This window comes from Xenopus laevis, chromosome 9_10L (genome assembly GCF_017654675.1).
Source record: "Xenopus laevis strain J_2021 chromosome 9_10L, Xenopus_laevis_v10.1, whole genome shotgun sequence".
NCBI lineage: Eukaryota > Metazoa > Chordata > Amphibia > Anura > Pipidae > Xenopus > Xenopus laevis.
In genome coordinates, this window is record NC_054387.1 from 97,044,853 (window position 1) to 97,064,186 (window position 19,334).

The window sequence follows — 19,334 nt, forward strand, 5'->3', positions numbered from 1 at the left end:
GGCACTGTTCGGGAGTACTCAGTGTTGAGATATAAATAAATGTGTAAACATATATTCAAATCATAGTATCTTACCTCTGTAAGGGCTACCCAAAATCCAAACAGTGCATATGAATTCTCATGTATGACACTCTGGCTACTACAATTTAAACACCCGGTATATGTATTTTGTGCCATAAGACCCCCTAACAGCATGGAGACCCTAGAAAACCATATATCTGAAAGTACACATTCCAATGAATCTAAAATGGGTAAATACGTCTTTCTACTGCAAACTACCAAACTGCAAAGCCATGCTCAACATAACACTTTTTTCTGAAATTTCTGAAATCGTCACAAAGCTTGCATTTAACCCCATTATATACCCCACATTTCGCAACATACCAGCAGAAGGCATCCTAAATATGAATGCCAGGGGTCTACTAAACAGCTTGATGCATAGATACACCAAACTGTGTCATGCCCCAAATGGATATATAGCAGCCAAAATTTGAAATGCTATAAAATCACTAAAATCCAACAAAACCACAAAAATCAATGAATTTTTTTTTGCCTAGAGCAATCAGCAGTCAGAATCACAGTTTTAATATTTTGGCACTGCCAAATAGGTTTTACAGACAGAAATAAGCAAACAACACCTACACAATGCTGAAAATGCAATAAAATGGCTAAACATAAAATAAAATGTTTAGAAATGCACCGAAATCACAATATAATCACCAAAATAGCATAAACCAAAATTCTCACCAGTGTGGGGCTCTCCAATAGGTTCCAGACGATCACATATCCCTCATCCAGATCCCTGGCAGCGGATTCTTCTACACCATCACAATTACGGGCTATTTTGACACTCTTTTCTTGATGAATAAAAATGTCGTTATTTGTTCACATATAATAAAGGTTAGTCAGCTTTGACCCAGTGCATCATGTTTACTACTGGCGCGTTTCATACCCCAGGGCACTTCCTCCTTCCATGTGGCACGACAAGCGTCAATAGTAAGCATGATGCACTGGGTCAAAGCTGACAATCCTTTATTATTATTATTTATTCATCAAGAAAAGCATGTAAAAATAGTCCATAATTGTGATGGACCAAAATAACACACAAAAGGTATTGTGCAGTGCAATTAGCGAATACGCTATTCGCAATGGCAATAAAACTCTTTTTTTCTGGCAAAACAACACATGATGCAGAAAAAAAGCTACAAAATTGTCTGTGTGTATATGTGTGGGTACACGTGGCAAAATGTGTGTTGTGTGTGCAAGTATGTGTGAATGTGTTGAACCCCCCTGATCCCCCCCAAAATGTATGTGAGTGTGTGTAAGTGTGTAATAGTGTAAAGAGTGTGTGTTTTGTGTGTGTTAACACTAACCAGGGGTTGTTGCAGGCAGCAGATCCTCTGTGGCGTGGGACAGGCTGGAGATGCTGATCCATGTGATTCCGCAAAGATAAAGGTCCGGGGTCATTGATGGGGTAAGTTGGAAGTGTGGGCAGGAGCAGGCAGCAGCAGACCCACGTGTCTGCTGCACCATTGGGGGCCCTGGGCGATTGCGCCCCAGTGGCCACTTTCAACCCACTCTGCATGTTGCCTAGGGGCTTCTGAGCGAGAGGGGAAGGAGCAAGCAGCTTTAAAAGTCACTCATCTACTTCCTCACCTGGATATGCTGCACAACGTAGAATCTACATTCTGTGGCATTTCAAAAACATTATCCACAGAATGTAGACTCTACTTTCTGTGGCATTTAAAAAGTTAAGGTACCATTGAGCCCATGGAAAAGATCTCATTGGTGCTTTCCCCCCAACAGCTGTTTACCCCTAAAATAAATACTTAAGAAGTTTATATTAGGGATTAACCAAATCCACTGTTTTAGGATTCGGTCGAATCCCAAACCCTTTGTGAAAGATTCACCCAAAATCCGAACCAAATCTGGACACTAGTTTGCATATGTAAATTAGGGAAAAGAAGGGGAAAGAGAACCACATGCACAGTGTGCAGTTAAAAAACTTTTTGATTTCCTTGTTTGTGTAATGAAAAAGTCATGTGATTTTTTTGGATTCGGATTTGGTTCTGCCAGGCACTTGGATTGTCTGAATCAGAATCCTGCTGAAAAAGGCAGTATCTTGGCCGAATCCCGAACCAGATTCTGGATATCATATCATATTACTTTGGCATATTAGAGAATCTTACCAAACATGAATATATATTTAGGTAAATATTGTCCTTTTACATCTCTGAACCACCATACTGTGATGGTCTGTGATGCTTTAGAGATCACCTGACCAGAAATGCTGCAGCTCTAACTGTAATAAGAGGAAGTGTGAAAGCCTGCTCCTGCTCACACTTCCAATTTACCCAATCGATGACCCCGGCCCCTTACATTTTCTCTTTGCAAGGTTCTGTACATTAACAAAACTAATTTTAAAACCCTATTTAAGTCATTCATACAGTTTACATTAGTAGTTTACATTTACTGCAATCCCATTGACCAGGTTCCTACTTACTTCTAACTATCATTCTCCATTGAATCCCCAGAACATAATTTTGAGTATAATCCCTTATCAAAGCTTTAAATATTTTTTTTTTTTATCTTTCAAATATCTTTTATTAAGATTTAATATAAGAACAGGGGATTGCTATCATGAATTAACATTACAGAAAGTATGTTACACAGGATATAAAACATCAACATCATGCAGTATATTCATGTGCTTTTCCTGGTATCTATTCGTCACCCCTACTGACTATGTGTCAGAGTGTGTAAGTGTGTGCGGGGGCATGCAGAGGATGGGGGGGGGAGCATTTGTTTGTTGCATGAGACAACCTATTGGTAGGTTTGGTTTGTCATGCTATCAGCTGAGTATATTCTTGACTTCCTTTGAATACGACCCAAGTGAACCATTGTGCGGTATAGTTTCTGGCCTGTTTGTCAGTGTGTGTTGATCGTTCTTCAAATTGTTGGATCTCCTCTATCTTTAGCAACCATTCTCGGAGTGTTGGTATTTGCTGATTTTTCCAATACCTGGGTATCAATAGTTTTGCGGCATTTAGCAGATGCGGGAGGGCTGAGTTATTAAAATGGAACTTGTCTTCCATGGACATGTGAAATAGTAAGGTGTAAGCAGGATCGTTTAGGTTTCTATCCCCAGCTACATTTTGGCACACCTGGAGGACCGAGTCCCAGTAAGGCTTGATCATGGGACAAGACCAAAAGATGTGGAGCAAAGAGCCTTCATCGCTTCTGCATCTCCAACAGATGCTCGTTGTGTTAGGGTATATTTTATGGAGTTTCTGTGGCGTGTAGTACCATTTGGTCAGGATTTTGTAATTCAACTCTTGAATCCTATTGCACCTGGAGCTGTATGATAGAGTACGGATCATGTCTCTTGTTTCTTCCTCAGTCAGGTTTATGTTCAGGTCTTTAGACCAGGTTTTAATAAACGGTAGTTCCATGATGTTGTGCTCGCCTGTGACAGCCTTATAAATTGCAGATAGGGTATGTCTCGGAGGAGTAGCGCTGTTGCACAGCTGTTCAAATTTCGTGAGTTTTCTGCCAAAGACCCTGTCACCTCCTAGTGTACAATAAAAATGTTTAAGCTGACTGTATTGGAGATGCATACGTGGGGTAAAAGAACATCGCTGGTCCAATTTCTCCCTGGTGACCATGGTGCCTTTATCCACGAGGTGAATCATTTGTAACTGATCATCTACGAGCCACGGTTTGTATTCTTCTCTGTTTAATGCAGGCGGGATGTCTGGGTTATTTGTAATAGGCAACAGGGGAGAAGGAGCCTTCGTTATGTCCTGTGTTTGTTGGATGCTGTCCCACGTTTAAAGCGTGTGGTGTAACAGGGGATGTTTTCTGGTTAAGAGCCGTCTATGGTTCTTATTTATCCATGGGATATGGAGCAGGTGAGTTGAGGTCTCTTGCTGTTCTATTTCGATCCATAATTTGTTGTCCAGGTGGTGTGACCAGTCAACTATCCTGTTGAGAATGGCTGACTTATAGTAGCGGTGAATGTCTGGTAAGGAGACTCCGCCCGAGGGCCTAGGTCTAGTTAGTATCTGTTTGCGTAATCGGGGTGATTTGTCAAGCCAGATGAATCTGGTGATTGCTGTCTGAAATTTGTTCAGCCAGTTGTTCGAGTATTGGACCGGGAGGGCTTGAAATAGATATAGCAATCTGGGAAGTACGTTCATCTTCACTACATTCATGCGGCCGAACCATGAGAGTGTGGTGGATCTCCATCTTTTCAGGTCTGATTCTATTTTTTTGTATAGATTGATACAATTCAACTCTCCCCATATGGTATAATCCTTTGACATATTAAGGCCCAGGTAAGTGATGGTAGATGAAGCCCACTTGTATGGGAAATTCTGGGACATCCCTTGAATCGTGCGTTGTGGTATTGAAATGTTGAGGGCCTGTGACTTCTTTTGATTGATTTTGAAGTTGCTGACTTTTCCAAATTGGGTTAGGGTGTTGGTTAGATTTGGTATTGTGATAATTGGGTTGGTGACAAAGAATAATAAATCGTCAGCGTATGCCGCCGTTTTGTGGTGTCTGCCTCCGGCTTGAACTCCTCCAATGTCGGGATTGTTTCGTATGGCGATTAAAAGTGGTTCGAGTGTCAATACGAATAGCGTGGGAGATAGAGGGCAGCCTTGTCTGGTGCCATTTCTTATGGCTATGGGGTTTGATAGAAGGTTATTAATTTTCACTTTGGCAGTGGGATTATGGTATAGAGCTTGGATCCACTTTAGCAATCTTGGACCAAAACCATATTTCTGTAGGCATTTGAACATAAACTTCCAGTTTACCCGGTCGAAGGCTTTTTCTGCGTCCGTCGAGAGAAGAAGCATTTGCCGGGACCTAGTTTGTGCGTAGTGTAGGATATTAATTAACCTATTTGTATTATCTCTCGCCTCCCTATTTGGTACAAAGCCAACTTGTTCCGGGTCGATCAGATGCTCGAGAATTTGTTGGATTCGTTTCATTATGATTTTGGCTAATAGTTTCGCATCGTTATTGATCAGCGAGATTGGTCGGTAACTGCCGGGGTCTGTCGGGTCTTTATTGGGTTTCAGTAAGAGGGCTATCTGTGCTTCAAGAGACTGGGTGAGAACTCAGCTTCCGCCTGTATATCATTGAAAGCCTTGCATAAGTGGGGGGAGAGCAGGTGCTGGAATTCTTTGTAATAGGACATCGGGAACCCGTCTGGTCCTGGGCTTTTGCCAATAGGAGTTGTGGAGATGGCTCTTAATATTTCTTCAGTCGTGATGTCTGATTCAAGTTGTGCTTCCATATTTTTCGGGATTTTAGGCAAGTTGTGTTGGTCTAGGAACTGGGAGGCAGTAGCGTGGAAAGAAGTATCATCAGTAATGTGGGTTGGAGCGATCTGATACACTTTCGTGAAGTATTGAACAAACTCTTCCGCTATTTTTTCATTAGTGCATGAGAGGTTACCCGTAGTAGTTTTTATTTTGGGGATGTAATTTTTTCGCTAACTGTTGTTTAAGCGCATTTGCCAGCAGTTTTCCACATTTATTTCCATGCTCGTAATAGCGATGCTTAATCAGTGTTTGTATTCTGTTAGTGTACGTAGTTAGTATATCATTGAGTTCTCTTCGTGCTTCCAATAATTCCTGTGTCGTTTGTTGGGCTAGTGTTTGTTTGTGTTGAGCTTCTAGAAGTTTAATTTTGGCTAATGAAGCTTCGACCCGCTGGTTGTGCGCTTTCTTTCGTCTGGTTCCTATCTCGATGAGGGTCCCTCGTAGGACACATTTGTGTGCTTCCCAGCACGTCAGTGGAGATATGTCCGGCGTCCCATTTTCTCTGAAATAGTTGCGAATATTTCCGCCAATCTCTTCCACTAAGTCAGAATGTTTTAGGAAAGATTCATTCATTCGCCATGTAGGGTGTGGCTTGGAAGTACCCGGGAGATTAAGTTGTATTGAGATGGCTGCATGATCCGAGAATGTTCTGAGATGTACCTGAGAGTTGCAAACCTCTGTAAGTGCATGTTGGGATATGAATATATAGTCTATTCGGGTATAAATATTATGCCGTGCGGAATAGTAGGTATAATCTTTTTCTGTGAAGTGTTGAGTGCGCCAGACATCTACTAGCAGTAGATCGTGAAGTTGTTTCCTAATCCTAAATGAGGTCGTTGGAGGTACGCTAGATTTTCCGGAGGAGCAGTCGAGCTGTGGTTCCAGAGGGCTGTTGAGGTCTCCTCCTAATAAGAGCACTCCTTTTGTGAAATGATGGAGAAGTTGCGTAATATGCTGGAGTTCCTTGTCTTGGTCTTTGTTGGGTAAGTACACGTTGGCCAGGGTGTACTGGCGGCGTCCTATGATCCCCGTGATAAAAACGTATCTGCCTTTAGGGTCTACTTTGGTACCTGATACAGAAAAGTTCAAATTCTTAGAAAGGAGAATTGCTACTCCTTTGGTTTTGGTATCTTGCGGAGCACTAGTGTAGATTTCTGGGAAGTATGTTGTGCCATTTGGGGAGATGCCCCTTTTTAAAATGAGTTTCTTGTATAAAGGCTATATCAGCTTTATGTTTCCTTAGTTCAGCAGATAAGAGAATTCTTTTTTGTGGAGAGTTCAGACCGTTGGTGTTGATGGAAGTTATATTGAGTGAGTTGCATCTTCTGATTTTGGTTGGAGATAATCTCATGCTGCCTCTAGTGATGGCTGTTCCAGTGGGTGAGGGGGAATAGGGGTGGGAGGTTAGGGAGATGTGTGTTGGACCTGCAGATGGATATCTAACAGTTATGTGTGGGGTATTAAGACTCTACTACCTGGTGGAGGGTCACTCTCCAAGGTAGTACAAAAAGATGAGTGTGAGTGTGATCAGGGGTATATGACGAGTAGTAGATGATACATGTTGCGGTTCCACATTCAGGACTCGGTAGCTATAAGAGGGTGAAGGGCCACTGATGGTCCTGGTTAATATGGTGTAATTGGATATATTATGGCCGGTGGGGCTACTCTTGTAGACTAAGGCGGTAGCGTACCATAGGATAGCGGCAATGGGCGATAGCATTATAAAAAACAGGGGAAAAAAAACAGAGAACAATTAAACAGAATACAGTAATATAAAACTTTGAACCATACGAAATGCTTGGCGAAGTGGCATAGTACTAATGCACTATCTACCCTGTAAGAGATAGCAAGGTATTAGGAGAAGCATGGCATTGCTGTAAGCCAATTTTCCTCCTAATAGGCAGAGGAGAGAAAAAAAAAAAAAGGGGGGGGGTTAAGAATTATTAAGGGAGGGAGGCACCATAGTGGTGAACTTAATATTCGTACATGCATTGTAGGCGTATCAGGGATTAACATATGATGATGCAATTCAGTGTTTACGCATTAACGGGGAACACCATCTCCCCATATTGATTACACCATGTATTAGAGCAACAACGGAGTAGGGGATTAAGTATAGCAGGGTTCAAGATCCAAGACCTGTACCACGATGTGCAAAAATTGGACCTGGGGAGGGAGGAGCATAAAAAAAAAGGGGGGGGGAGCATGACCACAGAGTATACAGACCCTTGTACATACATTTTAGTTATCCAGAAAAAGCCATATAACAGTGCATTCCGGTGTACAGAAAGTAGTAAAAGACAGAACTCATAGTCGGTTCCTATGACATGCTAAAGATTTGCATCGGTGTATCAGATAGGTTATTGGAACAGAGTCTTGAGTATGGTTCAATTGTTGCTTCTGGAGTATAACTATCGGTACACAGTTATAGGTAGGGAGGAGGGTCATTAGCGCCTGAAGGAGAAGAAAAAAAAAAAAAAAACGGGGGGGGAGGGCGGGTAGAGGAAGGGGGTTTCCTGAAGGTAGAGTGACAGTCTTGCAATCCTTTGAAGCATCCAGGAGAAGGAGAGAAAATTAAATAAACAAAAAATAAAAAATTATATATAACAGTGCGGTCCAGCATTCCCACGTAAGTAATAAACCGGGTTGACATATAGTTACTAAGCCAATATTAGTATGAACAATGGTAAGGCGTAGAGATGGTTACTGGAGCAGAGTCGTTAAACAAAAGAAAGTTCGACAATGGTGCCTGTGGCATATTCTTCGGTATGCAGAAATAGATAGGGAAAATAAGGGCCTGCACACCCAAAAAAAAAAAAAAAAAAAAAAAAATTATAAAAAAGGGGGGGTAATGCCTCATGCGTCTATCAGACGTGAATCCACATGCCCGATCTGTAAATAGTGTAACTTGTGTAAACTTAGTGTGTGTCAGAACTTAACTGAAGTCTTAGAGGGAGAATGTAGGCTAGACTAGTGAGCCATGCAAAGTCTCCTGGTTGAAACCTACTCACGTCTGGGGCCCTCATTCGTTGAAGCTTGTGCAGGAGCGAGTTGTGCGCCATAAACATACTTTGCCCATTCCGTGAGGTCTACCGGAGGTATACCTGTGCCACGAAAGAATGCTTCTCCTTCATCCGGCTCACGCAGACTGTAGTTTTTCCCATTATGATGTGCTATAAGGGAAAAAGGGAATCCCAATTTATAAGGGGTGATGCGGTCCCTCAGCTTACTGGTGACTTCGCGCAGTAGTCGTCTCTGGGCAATGGTGGTTTGTGCCAGGTCCTGAAACAGTTCTATGGAGTCTTCTCCCATCTGTAGGCTGGGGGTCTCCCTTGCTTTGGATAGAATACGCTCTTTTGTTGTGAAGCTATGGAGACAGCACAAGATGTCTCTGGGCTTATCTTTTCTGCCGCCATATACTCTGTGGAAGCAGTCAACTGCTATGTCGTGGTCTAGGTTCTGGCCTAGCAAGCCATTAAAAAGTTTGAGGAGCCGTTGTTTGGCTTCAGTAATTTGCAAGTCTTCCGGAACTCCTCGAATGCATATATTATGGCGTCTATTTCTATTCTCGGCATCCTCTAGCCCTCTCCGCAAAAGGAATAATTGTCTTGAATGCAGACTGATGGTGGAATCATGTTGGGCCTGCTTCCGCTTGGTGTCTGTTTGGCGCGTCTCCATATTCACGAGTCGCGTGGAGAGTGCAGAGAGCTCTGTTTTAATGATTGCCGTCTCGCTCCTTTGCGCGTCTTTAATGTCCGCTAGTAGTTGCAGGAGGTCTGCTTTAGTGGGAAGGGTGGCCGTGAAGTCAGACAGTTTGTTAGCGGATGTAATCTGTCTGGTCGGCGAAGCTGCGCGTGATGAGGCCTCGCTGCCGTCCTCCATGTTGGGCTCTTGGGTAACCGTATCACCTTGTTTGCCAAAGAAATCAGCAATTTCCTTCGCTTTTTTTGCGATTGCGGTCTCTGGCTAAGTGGGGTGCTTGTCCCTTTCGATGTTCTGCCCATCTTCACCTATTAAACAGTCTAGAGGCTGATTTACCGAGTCCCGGTGTGGAGAGCCTAGATTTATGCCCTGCTCTCTCCGCCATTCGGCCCAAAGCTTTAAATAATTTGACCACTCCAGATGTCAAATTTATGTGTCCATAAATGGCAGGTACATTATTTTATCACTTTTAAATATTGGAATTACAGCACATTTCTTGGACACAGACATTTAACCTGGTGTTGTGTCACTTGTCAGAACATGGTGAGTAAATGTTAAATATTGTAAATGTGCCAGTACAGATTGTTGTAACATCACCAGTGTGGAATAGGGGTAACTATACTAATAAAGGAAAGCCCTGGAGCCAAATCACACTGGTTTATGTTTAGAGATTGGCAAAACCAGATGCAGCAGTGATTTGATGAGAATCAATGAGTTAAGGCAGGAGAAGAAGTGAAGAAATAGTTCACTTCCTTATATTCTGAGCAGGTAGAAATATCCCACTCAGGAGTTTTTTTTCTTTATGTTCTCATAATTTTTATTAATAACTGAATGTGGATGTTTTCCTGAATTCACTGCTAAATTGTGGTTTCTATACCTTTATCCAGAATACTTGGGACCTGTGTTTTTCTGGATAATGGATCTTTCCATAATTTGGATCTTCATACCTTAAGTCTATTAGAAAATCATGTAAACATTAAATAAACCTGATAAGCTGTTTCTACTTCCAATAAGGATAAATTATTTATTGGTTGGGAACTTGGGATCAAGTACAATTTACTGTTTTATTATTACAGAGAAAAGGAAAATTATGTTTTAAAATTTGGATTAATTTGATAAAATTAAGTTTATGGGAGATGGCCTTCTCGTAATTCGAAGCTTTCTGAATAACAGGTTTCCAGATCCCATACATATACAGTATCAACGTAAGAGTCAGCATTTTATTCATGCATGTTAATTCCAAATGCTTGATCCAGGGAATGTTTCCAATCGCCATTGGAGTCAGGAAGGAATTTTTTCCCTCTTGAGGCATAATTGACACTGGCTTCAGGTTTGGTTGTTTCCTTCCTCTGGACCAAAACAGTGGATATATGATAATGTATTTTAAGTTTTATTTTTCACAGCAGTGGTAGGACCTTACCATAGTATTTTAGAAGAGGAAGAAATGAGGTTCTCTCATGTAACTGCAAGGTGGGTTGATTGATACAGATGCTACTACTGCTTGTGCTACGTGACAGCCTGCTTGGATTTCCTATTATAGAGATACTGCAGATTCAGGACCGACAGCAGGGCTGCTGAACTTCTTTCAAGGTGGGAGATGCAGTTCCTGCTGGTAGCAGAGTTTGGGGCCATCCTCTCTGTACGTAGGAGGCAGCGTAACACTGGTGTATAATGATATATTGCTGATCTCAAGTCTTCAGTGAGGAATGACAGAGCATAGCAGGCTTTAGAGTATTGCCTTGGGTGAGGCTGGCAAGGTGGCAAGGCCCTATTTATTTGATAAAATGTGAATAAATGCTGTGGCCATTTTACCCTATTTCTGGCTCCTGGTGTTTCATTAAGGTATGTAACAATGGGGTCAGTCACAAACTAAAAATTATTAGATTGCTAAACCTTCAGTCTTTCTTCTTCATCAAGTCCAGACAAAAGGGGCAAATTTACTTACCCCTGAAATTGCGACAGCGACTCTTCGCTGACATCGCGATACTTCGCCAGGCATAGATTCGCCAGGACAATGCTGATGGACTAAAATCCGAATGCGAAGTTTCGCTAGCGTTACTGTGGCAAGCAAAGTGAAGTTGCGCTAGTGTTACTGTGGCAAGCAAAGTGAAGTTGCGCTAGCGTTGCCTAATTTGCATAAGGAAGGAAGTTAAATTACAATGGACGTATATGTTGCAGCCAATACATTACACTACACAAGCCTGGGAACCTTAATAAAATAAAATAGAGTTGTTATTTAGCCCTATACATGTGCCCGCCCACTGTACAGTTTATGTGCTATATGTTAGAAAATGTAGGGGGGAAGGAGGGTACCCCAAAAAAAATGACGATCTTTTGCAGCCTACCAACCTGTTAAAAGTAAAAGACGCCAGCATTTTTTGGGACTTAGAAAATTTTTCAACTATTTTTTGACCAAGTCCTATCTACTCTATTGCACTTTGCCTGGTCTGAGCTGGCAAAGGCAAGTCTGGCACAAGAGGTAACGTTCAGTCAAATCTCAATCTTAGTGAATTAGAGTAGTTACGTTCGTAGAACACTACTTCGCCTGGTGTTAGGGTGTGAAGTACCGCTAGAGTCTATCTCCTTCGCTAGTGAAATTATGCCAGTGCCAATTAGTAAATCTGTGAAGTTCCAAAATGACGTCATACTGGTGAATTTTCGCCAGTGTTAGTCACTTCGTCCTTTAGTAAATTTGCCCCAAAGTCTCTTCAAGTTTCAATATAAAATGTCCAAAAAAACAGCCAGGCCCGGATTTGTGGGCCTAGGGTGGCAAAATTGCAGGGGCGACATGCCGCCAAGCCGCATCCCTAAGGAGCACTGGTTCCCCCAATGCTTCTGTGCTTGAGTGTGGGCTCGAGCACACGTGTGATACGGAGCTGGCGCTGGACCATGCATCCTTGGGAGGAGGGGGGCATGTGTGATTGTGATTTTATAAACAATAAACGTTATTTATGCTGTGGGAGATGCACCTCTGTTTTAACCCATTGATAGATTGATGCTAAGGAAAATTAGTTTATGTGGAGCCCTCACATTATAACCCCTCCCTGGCCTCTATAAAAGTTTAAAGGGTAACTTAACCCAAACTTTTTCAAGATACACAACTGATCAGTCACTAAGGGTGATTTGAATTTTTTTATAACATATTACACTATATGCACTTTATATTTTATTGTTTATTCATGTAACAATTGCGTTCAGTGGGGTGGCTGAGGGTGAAAGGCCAATTGAGGTGTCCCCTTGTCATAGGCTTTGGCTGAAGATGGGAATTATTGCACCAGTGTGATCCAGGAGTAGGGATGTCGCGGACTGTTCGCCCGTGAACTAATTTGAGGGAACATCGACTATTCGCGTTCGGCGAATGTTCGCGAACGTCGCGCGACGTTCGCCAATTTCGGTTCGCCTTAGCTGGCGCTTATTTTTGCCCTCTCACCCCAGACCAGCAGATACATGGCAGCCAATCAGGAAGCTCTCCCTCCTGGACCACCCCCACACCCCCTGGATCACTCCCCTTCCATATATAAACTGAAGCCCTGCAGCGTTTTTTCATTCTGCCTGTGTGTGCTTGGAAGAGCTAGTGTAGGGAGAGAGCTGTTAGTGATTTGAGGGACAGTTGATAGTAACTTTGCTGGCTAGTAATCTACTTGATACTGCTCTGTATTGTAGGGACAGAACTCTGCAGGGATTTGAGGGACATTTTAGGTTAGGTAGCTACCTTCTACTGCAGTGCTCTGTATGTAGCTGCTGTGGGCAGCTGTCCTGCTGCTGATCTCTCATCTGCATCTGTTCTTCAAACAACTGCCACCTAGCTGTGTGATCTTTTTCACATTCTGTCTAAATATCAATAATAATACCGTCTCCAGAAACACCACCCGAGTGACGTTTTTCAAGCAGCAATAATATATTCCGTATCCACTGCTGTAGTGTATACGTTGACCTTGCAGGCATTATTTGCCCAGTCTTTAACCAAGTGCCACCTAGCTGTGTGAGCTTGTTCACATTCTGTCTAAATATCAATAATAATACCGTCTCCAGAAACACCACCTGAGTGACGTTTTCCAAGCAGCAATAATATATTCCGTATCCACTGCTGTAGTGTATACGTTGCCCTTGCAGGCATTGTTTGCCCAGTCTTTAACCAAGTGCCACCTAGCTGTGTGAGCTTTTTCACATTCCGTGTCCAGAAACATCACCTGAGTGACGTAGTGTGATTTCTGCCCTTTACAGCACAAAACGCAGTGCTGTGTCAACAATGGATTTTTCAGATACATTTTTGCCCTTGATCCCCCTCTGGCATGCTACTGTCCAGGTCGTTGCACCCTTTAAACAACTTTAAAATCATTTTTCTGGCCAGAAATGTCTTTTCTAGCTTTTAAAATTCGCCTTCCCATTGAAGTCTATGGGGTTCGTGACGTTCGCGAACTATTCGCATGTTTTGTCGCAAGTTTGCGAATATGTTCGCGAACATTTTTTCCGCCGCTCGCTACATCCCTATCCAGGAGGCATTTTCTTACAAAGTCAAAGCACCTGAAAACTGAAAGTGAAATAACCAAGGAACGATCTGACTTATTTTTGCTTTAAAACAATCAAATTACATGACATGATGTAAGGGACTGAACTAGCAGCATAAAGTAATTTATTTTCTAAATTCTATGATTTTATTCAAAATGTTAACGTAACTTTAAGCATTCAAAACAGTTTAACAATAATTTTCCAAAAAACCTTTGCATCTCCTTGCACCACTTGTCTGTGAAGAATAGAAGGCATTCTGGTGGTCCTGCTCTCCTCATATCAATTATACTGTGGCCTGGGTGCTCAAGCCCCAAGCTTGTAAATCAGATAATTCCCATAATATCAAACAATTACTCCTTAAAGTTTGTTAAGTAGGTTAAAACTCAGCAGAAGATATTGGTGGCACAGGTCCAGCAGCCCTGTTGCAGGTTTGTTCTCTTCCAGACCACTGACTCATGCAGTAGATTAAAAAGGAATAATTTTTATTAGAACATTAAACATTTAAAAGTATACAAATGCCAAACACATTCTGTAATATAGATAAGACAGTAGAATATTTTCGTTTTGAAAATCATTTGTGGAGGTGTTATGTTTGAGGTGGAATACATGCCTTTTTCTCAGTAGTCCATCTTGTTTAAGTGACTTTTGCTAAATCTCATTCATAGTCAGTGAAGCTGGCATTTCCAAGGGCCGTATACAAAGGCATCTAATCTGCCAGATTGGTCTGGAGGGACTGAATCAAAAGCTTTTATTGGTCTGTTATGGTCTGTCCAATTCCTGTTAGGGCCTGTTGAATGAAGCTGTTAATTAACTACTGTTCCACTAGTCAACAGATGATCAACAACAGTAATAGATTGATTCATGTAGGTATATTTACCAGTATAATTATTTTACTATACTTTAAGATTGATGTCTGCTATTAAGATTAATCAGTATGACTAAAAGCCTAATTGTAGCAGAAATGTTTAGTGTGATTATAGGTAGCTTAGCAATTTCAGTGAAATTCAGTGTGTGCCCCAAACCCTAATACAACTTAAATGGATTGTAAGTTTATGGACAGCCTATTAACGGTTTATGAACCCCTGAACAAATTATATTGCAAATGTGATAAAAGTTCATCTTATGTCATGCATTTTTTTTAAACCAATTATCTTTACATTTACAGCAAATCTCTGGAGAATCATGAATGAATGACTCCCATTAATTAATGTAAAAATATCCGATGATCTCTATTTTGCCAACTTATTGTATTTCTTTTTGAAAACCTTGTTAAAATAGTCCCCAATTGAAGGCTCAATTTGTTTATATCCATACCACAGATCCACTATAAAGCATACAGTATGTAGCACAAGTCAGACTTATATTCAAACATGCACATTATATGCACAGTAGCATTTTTATAAACAAATAAGTGAACCATCATCATTACTACTACCGTTACCATTAATAGTTTTGAGCTACCAGTAAAAATATATTAATATTGAGAGGGAATAATGTTCTGTGAGAGAGAATAATGTACTGTGTAAGCATGAACCTCCCACAGAATCCTGACTTGGTTGGATTCTGTTCTCAAGCTAGGTTTGGTCACTAATATCCTGGCCTTGAGAACAGAGCCACCTGTGTGGATCTAAGGATAGTTCTTTGTTTTTCTATGTGCTGAAGAGATACCTCTATGCTCTACCAATGTTTCTTTCACTCCAATACTCCTTTACATCGTTCCCATGTACAAGTCTATAAAAACCCTGTGATTACTTTGTTTTGGGTTCTGACTCTTGGTGAGCTCAAATCCACAGAGATTATGTCAAATAAACACTATCTTTTGGAAATATATTTTAAAATAGTAGTGAAATACATTGCCACCTATACCAATTCAGAACTGAAGGTGATATACCATCCATCACAGACTGATTTTGTAAAATAAACCTTTTAATCCAAGATGTGTTTGTAGTGTTATAACTATTCCTCAGTATGTTTTACTGACATCAATGTGCTATGATATTTATTATTTTTATATACAGTATATATATGTAGGGATGTGTAAAATAGCCACCCCCAGTATTATTTAGCAGGCAGTTTCCCTAGTGTTATAGACACCTAACTGGGTCCTAAAATACAGTTAGGAGGAGTAACTGTTTCCTATTTCTGCTTTAGGCTATGCCCCTTGTTGTTTCTCACAGTGACCAGTAGATGGCATTGTGCTAAAGTATAAAAGCTTCTAAAGCCATGCTTTCAGGGTCCATTTTGTGCTTGTCCTGGTCTGAGCAAGCAGACAGGACCCCTGTGGAACCTAAACCTAAATAGGGTTTAGTCAGTATAGTTTATCTCTTTAATAGGTCATTCTAGGAGTGACAGATGGTTAGTTTAGTTAGTTGAGCATCTTGAGGCTCCTCCGAGGATTGTGAGTGGGATTAAGATCCCGGTACTAATTGCCCAGAGTAGGGACTAAGTGTATAGACCTAGGGTAGAGTTGCCTCTCAGGTTCCACTTAGGGCAAAGGCTGAAAGCTGGGTGTACTTCCTAAAAGCTGCATACATTGTTTCATATCTCTGAGGGGACAGATACTGACCAAACGTGTTGTGAGTAACAGCCTATTAATGGTTGATATATGATCCTGTCTGCTTCTATGGATGTACACTTCATTTAGGATTGCATATTGTGTCTAATAAATCTGTTCAATTGTTAAGTTATAAGAACCACTGGCGCCCAATTATTTGCACCCTGAATACAGTTACAGTTGCACTACACCCTGCCTCCCCATTGCTGCAAGGGCTCACTCCCTAAGATTTTAAGATCTCATCCGGAGCATATTGACTGGGAGTGGAGCTTATAGTAGTGTAAGGTGCACTCAAATTTACTATAGCGCTACATATATATATATATATATATATATATATATATATATATATATATATATATATATATATATATATATATATATATATATATATATATATATATATATATATATATATATATATATATATATATATATATATATATATATATATATATATATATATATAATAAAACATATGGCTGGTCTATAGCTAATAACATCTGGTTAAAAAAATCACAATTTTCCAATCATTATTTCAGTTGCTTGCGGACACAAAATAATGGAATGAAAACTCAATTGAAAGCATTTCTGTAGCTGGTTTCATTGTACCCTTGAGCATTTGATAAGTTTGTGTTTAATCACAGAATCCTGTCCATGATGTTTCTGACAGGTAATTTCCTTAATGTAGCTGACAGAGATGGATTACACAGAAGCTGATTGGATCCTATGTTTTGTCTGCAATTGATAACACTAGATTAGTTCTATCAGTCTCTAAGTGCCTGGAATGATACAGTCTGTTTAGAAATCCCCAGATTACAACATTTATGGATTAACAGGTTCAGAGCCACATGAAATTAACTTTCCATGCATAAAGTATAGGATATATATATATATATATATATATATATATATATAATATCAAAACAGGGGGGTTGTGGAGCACTCTAAAGGCTTTAAAGTATATATATAAGTATAATAAATGCTATTGCATATGTACCCAAAACAGGGGTTATTTTGTTACAAAGTTATGATCATAAAATTGATAAGCCACCATACCACGTCAAGGTAAACCCCGAATGGCGGTCCCTAACTTGTTTTATATTTTATGTGCATTTTAGCATTACCTGTAATCAATGTCCGTTGAACGCTGTTTTTTCACTGAGGGCTAAATCCTCCCCAGCCAGCAATCAGGCTTTTAAAGGAGAGATATTCCCAAAACAAACGCCCAATTTTAAAAGCATAGGATCACCACTAGTTTAAAGGGGGGGTATGGGGTGCTACAACCACTGAAGCTATGCCACAGCTCCTGGCTAAATATACAATATCAAAACAGGGGGGTTGTGGGAGCACTCTAAAGGCTTTAAAGTATATATATAAGTATAATAAATGCTATTGCATATGTACCCAAAACAGGGGTTATTTTGTTACAAAGTTATGATCATAAAATTGATAAGCCACCATACCACGTCTAGGTAAACCCCGAATGGCGGTCCCTAACTTGTTTTATATTTTATGTGCATTTTAGCATTACCTGTAATCAATGTCCGTTGAACGCTGTATGGTGGTAACGTGGTATGGTGGCTTATCAATTTTATGATCATAACTTTGTAACAAAATAACCCCTGTTTTGGGTACATATGCAATAGCATTTATTATACTTATATATATACTTTAAAGCCTTTAGAGTGCTCCCACAACCCCCCTGTTTTGATATTATATATATATATATATATATATATATATATATATATATATATATATATATATATATATATATATATATATATATATATATATATATATATATATATATATATATAAAAACTTTTGGGTGCAGCGTTGTGGTTGAACTATACAAAACTTATGGCACTGCGTCTTGATAAATCTTGATAAAGGTTTTAACACAAAGGAAGTACAAACATTGAGTGGCAGTATTTATCAGTTATGACAGTGTTCCCTACTTCTATATACAATTAACTGTATGATTCTTAGTCAATGATAAACTATTTTCTTGATTGAGATGGGTTAGTTTTAGCAAAGGATTAATACTACGTGAGGCCCTAAGATACACTTTCCACAGAGGTCCGCGTCCCACTTTCCAAAGGGCCCCCCCAACTGCTGCTGCACCTGGTTGGGTGCCATGTAGCCCCTCATGCACACCCAGTACCTGCTTTCTGGCTGGCTGGGAGAAGATTAGGCATGGTGTGTCTGTGTGTGATTAAGCTCTACATGCTGGGTCTGCCTCGTCGTGCGGCGGTGATATAACTGGCGCTTGTCAATTCCCAAAAGCCGTGCTCACAATTTTTTTTTTAAATAGAACAAAAACAAATGGAAAAAGCCCCATGGGCCCCTCAGCACTGTGGGCCCCTAGGCTATAGCCTAGGTTAGCCTATGCATTAATTCACCCTTGGTTAGTTAGGTGAAAATGTGTACCTTATTGAAGTAACTTCCTATATATTTTTAATAGCTCCATAGTTATCTCTGATACTTGTCCTGACTACTGACATTACTACTTTCATACTTTCAGGGCATAACATTAACTATGTTTATCTTGGCCTACCTGTCACTCCTTTATTTCCCTTTCTTGCCTGTAAAACGTTAGCTTCACCTTAATTACGTTTGGCCCTTTTGTCTACCCATCCGGAGCTGCAGCTTCCAGGACATCCCATGGTTTTAGGGTGCTGTACCCTGACAATACCCTCCTCTGTTTGACAACTAGCAGTTCTTCCTCATATAGGAAATAATAAAAGTACACCAGGTCTGAGCAGGCAAAGTAATTTCAGAGTTATTTTAATCCGTCAATAGCAAAAATAGAAGCCACATTTTAGTCAGTATAAGAGTAAAACATTTTCAGTGAAGTTTTAATTTTATAAATAGATACACATCTTTAAAATTGGCATTTTTGCATGTTCTGCCTTATAAATAGAGCCCCCTGTTCCAGGAGGAATAGGAAGGTGAAATGTAAATTTCTTCTTATAAAGGCCCCATGTTTAAAGGTTAAAAATATGTAATAATTTGTCATAAAAGTAGCTACTGGTATAGTACACTTAATAAGATGCTTACTGAGTTGAACCTATATGCACATTTTAAGACAAACAGCATCATTCATATTATGATCTATAAAGAATATAGATCTGATTTTCCTGACAATGACGGATTAAAATTATGTGTAGAACAGAGAGTCTTAAAAAAATAGGGTATGTGGTATGGGAATTGTGTTTTGTTCTTTAATGT